This window comes from Mustela putorius, unplaced genomic scaffold (assembly GCF_011764305.1).
Source record: "Mustela putorius furo isolate JIRA1106 unplaced genomic scaffold, ASM1176430v1.1 tig00000835_pilon_pilon_pilon, whole genome shotgun sequence".
NCBI lineage: Eukaryota > Metazoa > Chordata > Mammalia > Carnivora > Mustelidae > Mustela > Mustela putorius.
This window is the reverse complement of record NW_025421492.1, coordinates 2591120-2600150: the sequence shown is the minus strand read 5'-3', so window position 1 is coordinate 2600150 and position 9031 is coordinate 2591120. Positions and strand designations below refer to the sequence as shown.

At 32.6% G+C, this 9031-nt stretch overlaps 1 pseudogene; it reads right to left on the bottom strand.

Moving 5' to 3' along the window:
- Nucleotides 1-8482: 8482 nt before the first annotated feature.
- Nucleotides 8483-8550, bottom strand: LOC123393422 (annotated as a pseudogene).
- Between the last annotated feature and the right edge of the window lie 481 nt (nt 8551-9031).

The window sequence follows — 9031 nt, the reverse complement described above, 5'->3', positions numbered from 1 at the left end:
AAGCCAAGACCCCCAAGGTCATGACCTGAGCTGAAACCAAGAGTCAGACACTTAACCAATTGAGCCACCCAGACACCCCAAAGTTGTTACTGTCTATCACTGTTTATATTCTGAATGTGAACTAGAGTGGAATCTGTTTTATTATAAATCTTTTACAGGTAGATATTTTAAGAAAATTTTTGTTCTCTTCCATCCCAAATAATAATAAAATAATAGTTAATTTATTAAGTCTTGAAAACAAACACAGAACTCTGAGACAAACCCACTGACTTACATCTTTCATGAAATTAAATTTTGGGGTTATTGACTTACTAAAATGTTGTTACAGAGACATCACCAGAGTCATGGTACATTACTGACGCCACATGCCTTAAGTCAAGTTTTTACATTTTAATGCTCCCTCTGTCTTTTTCCCATTTCTACAGTGTTATAGATGAAAACATTGACCCAGGGCTAAGTCACAGCCCCTTAAAACAAGAGCCGCTTGAAGCAAGGCAGTCAGAGAACATACTCTTAAATATTCTGCTATGTGAAGAGGATAATTTTCATTTTACAGATAAGGATCTGAGACTCTGAGGTTCAATGCCACAAATACACTAAGAGTCAAGGTGGCTATTGTTTTTACTATTTTCTCTGTCAATTTTACTTAGGCAGGTTGGTATTTCAATATCCAGAGTTCTTAAGCAGCCCATTATTTTTGTTTTATGTCTTTCGTTTTTCACCTCTTGAAATCTTTTTTTGGAGTATAATTAAGTACAATGTTATATCCCTTTCACATGTACAAGATACCAGCTGAACATTTCTGTATCCTACTCAGTCTCACCACAGTAAGTGTAGTCACCAGCTGTCGCCAGACATTATTACAGTATCATTGGCTATATTCCCCATGCTGTTCTTTTCATTTCTGTGACTTTTTATTTAAAACTGGAAATTTGTACTTCTTAATCCCCTTTATTTTGCCCACGTATTTGTTTTTCTCTGACTTACCTCGCTTAGCATAATACCCTCTACATCCATCCATGTTGCCTCAAAATGGCAAGGTTTAGTTCTTCTTTATGGCTAATATTCCATTACACGCACACAAAAGTCCCACATCTTTATCCATTCATCTATATCGATAGACACTTGGGTTGCTCTCAGGAAATATTTCCTGGAACATTATTCACTCTCTGGGAAGGAATATGAAAAACCAGGAAGATGATCACTAACTTAACGTGGATGAGGTGGAGGAGAAAGTGAATAAAAAGACAACTTCTGTTATGGGTAAATTCCTATTTTCCAACCTCTTTCACTAGGTTGCTGAGAAATCGATACATTTACAACTCACTTTTCCTTCACTATTTGTTCTCCCTTCCTTGTCCTCTCTTCGCATGTTGTCTGGCCAATTAGATGCTCAATATGTTTGCTTTCAACTTTGACAACTGATTGTATAATTTCCATCAGAGATAGTTCTGTTTCATTCCTTTATTTTCAGTGCCATGAACCATAGTATATACATACCAATTATATAACCACCAAGACATCTAGAAGCTATAAAATAATGGGTAAAAATTGTTGTGTAATTATTATCAATCCTAAATATTCTTACTAATTATTCAAAATGAACACCTATAGCATCATACAAATATTTCTCTCCTTGTGAACTTAAAACCAGAGATTAGAATTTTAAACCATGACAAAGCTTTGGGGTTATTATTCACAGCTTCATACTCTAAACTGAACTCTTAAATTCATTTGCTAATTAAAAAGACATTTCTGACTGAAAAAAAAAGTTATCCACCATGTATAGACATGAAGCTGATTGTCACAGAAATTTTTGAGCAAATTGCTAATATTAGTCAACCCACCACCTATTCAACAAAGCCCCCAGAAAAACAAACAGTGCCCTTGAAAGTTAAGACTAACATGAAAACTTCCTAGATCACTGCCTTAGCCTAAATTTTGATATCTTCAAAACAGGAGTTTTCATGGATAAATTCTTACCTCGGGTTTTAAAAGAAACAAAATATATTTTGTTTCAGTTAAAGGAGGAAAAGAATCAGAAACCAAAAGAGTCACTGAATTGGTTAAGGGGGAAAGTATATATATTTGATATATTTAATAATGGATTTTAATCTCAAATAAAATAAGTGTAAACAAATGCACACAAATTAAATCAGATTGACCATGAAATAAATGCAACCAAGATATTTTTATACCAGTCAACTCTAATATTTGAGAGCCATTTATCAGAGGGCACCAAAATTTTAAGATAGATTAAAGGGCCTTCTTCACTTTAGCACTTAAAACTCCATGATTTATTAGCATGTTTTAAATGAAAAGTGGAATAACTAGATAATTATTAGAGCTTCTGTGGAATCTATTAAGAGCATATATATTAGAAAAAAAATGCCATATACTCTAAAAGAACTCCTAAATGCCACATCATGTTCTTGCCGAGTGCAAGGCCAGACTTTTAATAGCCGGATGGTGACAGCGCATATGCATCTAAGGGCAAAGCACATGCAAAAGAAGCTAATTAACATCAAACACTAATTAGTCCCTCAGTATTTAGCAATGAAGTATCAGCAGCTGTCTTAGATGCCATATGCTAATTAGCATTAATAAACTTCAGAAATAATTGTCTCCATTGTTCTATGTCATAATACTCCCTCTAATTGTACTTTGGAGAGCATTGCCTATAAGTGGTAGCAAGCATTCCACTGCATCGCCTGAAGTTTAATGAGCAATTTACTGTGACTTGTGGCATTAGAAGAGAATATATACAGGAATGAGAAAAGATTAATGCCAATTTTAAAATCCATAATTAAGTTGTTGGCTGTACTCGTGTCTCCACCATTCCAATATTCAGACAGGGGAGATTGTTACTTTGGCTCCACATTATCTTCAGAGCAAGAAATGCAAAGTTTAATAGAGGGAATAGGAGTCCCTGCCTCGGCCACAGGCGGTCATTGTGCCCAAGTCCAGTTTAGTCTCTCACTGGAAATGGTGCCATCAAACTTGAGCAATGTAAAACATCCGAAGAAAGATGATCTTTGGAAAGAAAACGACTCTTTCCTAATGTCAGCAAAAATCAGCAGACTGTATCCTGGATAGTAGGTTCTACAGCACCTGGGGAAGATGGCCATTACGTATTTTGGAAAACGCCTAACAATCCAAGAATTTTCCAATAATTTTTAGTTATTGTTCCAGGAAGTAGTCTTCAAAATAAAATACCATGGAGTGGGGTGAGTACCTACAAATATGCAGATACCAAAGACTATCAGATACGATTCTTGACCTTGGAAATCCTGCAGTGTTAATAAAGGAATTAACATATATGCAATGACATCCTAAAAAGTTAGTCAACATAAAAATACATTTTGTAAATACATATACCTGGGCCATTCTTAATAATTGAGACGATAGTGTGGGACTATATAAACTATGGGTGAAACACATACACAAGCAATGGTATGACTGTTATTCGCTTTCTATAAGCCTTTTATTTGAAATGAAAAAGCAACAATTGGTGGCAAATTATTTGACATTTCCAGAATTATTTCTTTGATAAACACCCTGAGTAATTATAATATATACTTCCATATGTATGGACATATATATCAGTAAGACAAAGTCTATGTTAGATCCCCTGATAAATTATTAAAATGAAGTTATTTTCACTGATCTTCTAAACACCAGTTTATACCTAGCTTAATTACTGAAAACTGTGTTTTCATATATGTGCTACCAAACTGAGCACTCTAAAACTGTATTTTAATAGAACCACAGCCCTTATTACTATATGACCTTTTCTGATAACAACTAATAACTTTAAATAATTTAATTTGCTCTTTTAAATTCTATCTAATGATCAAATTTAAAATAATGAAAGAAAAAAAAATTGTTACTAAGGAATACCAGGAATATCTTCTTGCACAGTATCTATTGTAAAACCCCAAGAATTTTATATCTGTTTTCTAGGTTATGGATGCAATAAGTTTTGGAAAACATTATGTTCTTTGATCTGGGCATGAGGAGCTTAGAGCCAGATACTGCGTCTTATTTATTCACATGAGATCATATTTTTTACATTTACCCATGTTAATGGTATTCCTGATTATCTTTTTTTATCTGTGGGTTTATTGTCCTGATTTATTAATTTTATCCTTTGGGATTTTAAGTAAACTTTTAAGCTGTATTCTAATTCTTTGTATAAATTAAGTGACCCACCTCAAATACAAACATTAAAAAATGCTATTAATTTCAAAATGAAATATCATTTGCGGCAAACATTTTTAAATTTTTGTAATTTCTGTTGATTCATATTGATTCATACAGGAGCAGGACTAAAATTTGTCCTTGTAAAGGTTGCCCTTAATTCACAAATGCTTAAAAAGAATTTAAGAATTCTTTTTAAAGGCTTCACCGGGCTAACTGCCATTGATTAAATTCAAATATTAAGAGTAAGATATTTTAGAGAAGATATTTTGAGACTGTATCATTAAATATTATGAAAAATTTTCCAAAGGGACAAACAGATGTGTTTATGTATGCACACTCACACACATTCCTAAATACACAGTTCGTATTTTACATTCACTACAGAGATAGGCCAGCTCTAGACTTGAAAGAAGGAGGTAAGAGAGAGAGAAACAGAGGGTGGGAGAGAGAGAGAAAGGAAGAAGGAAGCAAAGAAAAAAGAAGAGGAGGAGAGAGAGAGAGACAAAGAGGGAAGGATGGACAGAGGGAGTGGAAGCCATTGGTCTTGATGCTGGTGTAAATAATAAAATGCTCCCAAGAGCCTCTATTCTCAGGTTGGCCTTAAAGTGGCTCAGAAAGCTTGATTAGATGTTGCTGTATGCTCTCTATTATCTTCATCCACTGAATCTATCAGACAGATAGGTGCCTGACAATAGTTGATCTTAGAAGATGGGTACTTATTAATCAATATTAGTAAGTCCTATTTTGTAAGATCCTTCTGAAATACTGATTCATAAGGTTAAGGACTGAGGTAACTGTATCAAAAGTGTATGCTGATTCCTAGTTTTCTGATTCTGTTGGATGACTGATGTTCTGCAAGTTCATCTGCATCTTCTGGGATGTTATTAGTCTATGCTAGCGCTATCATTACTAGTAAAGTAACACTTTAAATGTATTGAAATCTATGAATTGGACACTGTATTAGAGATTCTAAATAATGTATTTCCACCCATTCTTGGAACGGTCCCATTCAGTAGATGTTGCTGCTCTTATGATTGCTATCATATTCCACATGATAAAATGTAGTTTGCAAAAGGGCAGACAATTTTCTCCAGGCTACGCAACCACCAAGACCTTGGACTCAGAACTAACTCAGGGAGAGGGTTTATAAACAATTTAGATAAACACTATATTTGGATGTTTTATTTTAATATTTTTGATAAATTTAAATAGTGTATAAATTTTAGGGTTTTTTTTAAAGATTTTATTTATTCATTTGAGAGAGAGAGTGCAAAGAGAGAGAGAGGGAGAGCACATGCAGGGCCAGGGGTAGAGGGAGAAGCCGATCTCCCACCAAGCGGGAAGCCTGATGCGGGGCTCGATCCCAGGACTCTGGGATCATGACCTGGGCGAAGGCAGACACTTAACTGTTAACTGCTGAACCACACAGATGCCCCTCCAGTTAGTTTGCAATCTTTCCATTTGTAACCTACTCATTCTCTTCTTTATTATTTTAACTTCATTTGATGATTAGCAAAAGTTAGTTTTAGGTTTAAGTAATTATCAAGTTTTTTTTTTTTTAACATTAAAAAGCTCTACATCTGTCTTCACATAAATAATACATGTCAGACTAGGTCAGGCTTCATTATTAGTTCTTCTTCTACATAGCTCACAGTTATTATGATGGAAGTCATTATTTATTGCCTAAAGTGCCTCATTCTATTATCTATAAATTCATTTGAATTTGTATCTATGCATGTTAATATTAATAGTATATAGGAGTCTCCTTTTTAATCAAGTCTGAAAGAATGTAAATAAGTCAACAGCTGTGTGTCTTTATGAATTTTAAAATAAATATAACTTTTCAACAAGATTGATTTTTTAAAAATTAATAAATATGGAAAGGTATGATTATATACTCCTTTTTATAAATGAGAAAGAGATGATGCAGAGTAAAATGTCCCCAGATCTTTCTGGATAACTATTGGTGCTTTTGATAATAGACGGACACTATGTGTCAGTTTCTCTCTCTATCCCATCATGTTAAATACACCATTGCAAGTTCCCTCATGGCAGGACCTGTGTGAGTTATTCATACTCCCAGGCAGCTCCAAGGCTTCAACAGTCACCATCACAGGGGACTCAAAATATAATTGGACCCTGAACTTAAAAGTACCTAGCAGATACAGTACCTTTTACTTAGAAAATATATTTATCTCCTTGAGAGAATATACTGAAATTCCCAAACATGAAGAAATGAATGACTACCAAAACATTGTGGATAGTTTATTGGTAGAAATAACTTCTCAATTTTAAAATACTTAATCTCATGTAAATAATGTAGGTAACTTTCAGCTTCACATGAAGGCTGTCATAAGGATTTTGGAATAGAATTTGCTGGTTTTCTTCAAATTAATGATTAAAATCACATAAAATGAGAATCAAGAGTTTTTTCCTTGACAAGGAGACTGTATCTTATTTAACAGACAGCGGGGAAACATTTTACTCTACCTTACAAGAAAGTAAAATGTACAAATCCTTTTTTCCCAAAATACATAAATTATTCTATTCAAATATGTTATTCCTTCAGCATTTAAACAAGAGCAGAGGTTTTCAAGGTTATTTATGAGTTATAACTTATTTTATTTCCTAAGAAAAAGAAATGTAATCGGCCTTATTTATAAATGATACCATATACCCAGGAATTTTCAGTAGGCTATTCAGATGCCAATTACTACATTTTTACATTATTTAACTGAGAACTGGTCTTCCTATTTGAACATGTTTGAATTTTAAATATATTATCAATCATGTGATATTTTGTTTGATTTGAAACAAAATGAAACAAATAAAACTATCTGCATCTTTTCTGAATTACTAGCATATTCAAACCTCAACATTACAGTTCTTTTTACCAAATAACAAATCCACAGTTGTCATTTTCATGTGTTTCTTCTTTCTAATATTAATAATTAGAACAAACAACTCAAAACCAAGGAAATAAATATTTCCTATCAAATAATCAAGGTGCTTTGGATTTCATAGAGGTTTTTCACATCATTTCTCACATTTATGACAATTTCAGGTTTTTTGGCATATCTTTTGTAAGCATATAGCAAGACACTGATGGCTGTCAATGTTTGACACAGTTCTTTACATCTAGTAAGATCTGAATTAGATTAAATATTTAACATTATATTGGAGTATCTGTGGTTAATATTTTTAGCATTCAGAGACTTTTCCAGTTCTCCTGTCCTTGTGACACTTACAGTTATATTTTCAAAGGAACAGACAGATTACAGGAAAGTAGCAATACAACATGGTGACTATAGGTAGCAACAAGGTACCGTATATTCGCAAGTTACTAAGACAGAAAGTCTTAAAAGTTATCGCCACCAAAATAAAAGCTTTGTAACTGTGACATGATAGAAATATTAACTAGCCTTAGTGTGGTAATCACTTCACAATATATACAAATACCAAATGATTACATTGTACACCTTAAACTTACACAATGTCAATTAAACCTCAATATGGCTAAGCAAGAGAGAAAAAAAAAAAAATTTCCTTCCCTCAACTTTGAAGGTAGGGATGGTCATGGGGCTTGTCTTAGCTAATGAAATTTGAAACTGTAATGTGCCAATTCTAGGTGAAAGTACTTAAGACCTATCAAGCATATGAATCTACATATGTTTCCCCTCTGTTGGTGAAGTCTAATATCTTCTCGTGATATGGTAACATGATAGGATGTTGGAATCTTTTCTAGCCTGGATATCTAAGTAACAGCAAGGGACCCTGTTATGACATACATTACACATGTACTATGAGTGTGTTTTTAAAACTTAATAATTTCAAGTTCTTTATATTTTAGAATGGTTCTCACATCACCTAGCATAACTTTATTAGCACTGTTTTGTTTTAACTGCCTGAATTTCCTATTAAATATTTTTAAATAACAGACTTTATGTGGAAATGTAACATGGGCTCTTGCCTGAGAAATTACTTATTTAGCAAGCTCATGTAAAATATTTGCATTTCACTATAGTTTAATATTTTAAAAATTCCCCATTACTGCACATTTTATAAAAGTGATTATCAAAAAGAGATCATGAACCAAACATAAAATGATAAAAAAAAAAGTGCTTATGCAAGAGAAATGCTCTATATCTTCATTGAGGTGTTGGCTAAACATACACACACACATACACACACATATATGTGTATATCTATAGATACACTCAGTATATTATTTTCATCAAAACTTACTCAACAATATGCTTAAAATAAAATTTATTTTTGCAAAAGTTAAATTTATTACATTAAAATTATTTACTACACTTGATCTTAGCCAAAAGGCCAAGAAGCATTAAAAAATTATTTAATACAAATCATATTTCAGGGAATATGTAAAATTCATTTTAAAAATGTGAGTTTAAAAAATAAATAAATAAAAAATAAAAAATGTACTCTGTGTATCACTTAGGATAAAGTAAGTATCCTCCTTTATGAGAAAAAAATAAGCTTCCTGAACTTAATTATTATTTTATGAAGTTTTTCCTTTTTTTTTCTTTAAATAGCACCACAGAAACTTTTTGGTTGAAGCACATAGTATTTCTTGCTGATATATCCATTTTGAAGGACTCAGTCTGATTATTACTATTGTTTTGTGTGTAATTATTAGTTGAACTCATGCTGGGTATGCATGTAAAACATGTATTTTTTATTTCATATAATTGGTCTTAATCTCAAATAAGTTTATAATTTCTCTGAATTTGCAAGTGTTTACATTTGGAAGTTCTAAACTCAAACAATTCCACTTTGATGGCCACTTTTAGCCAACTAAAAAAAT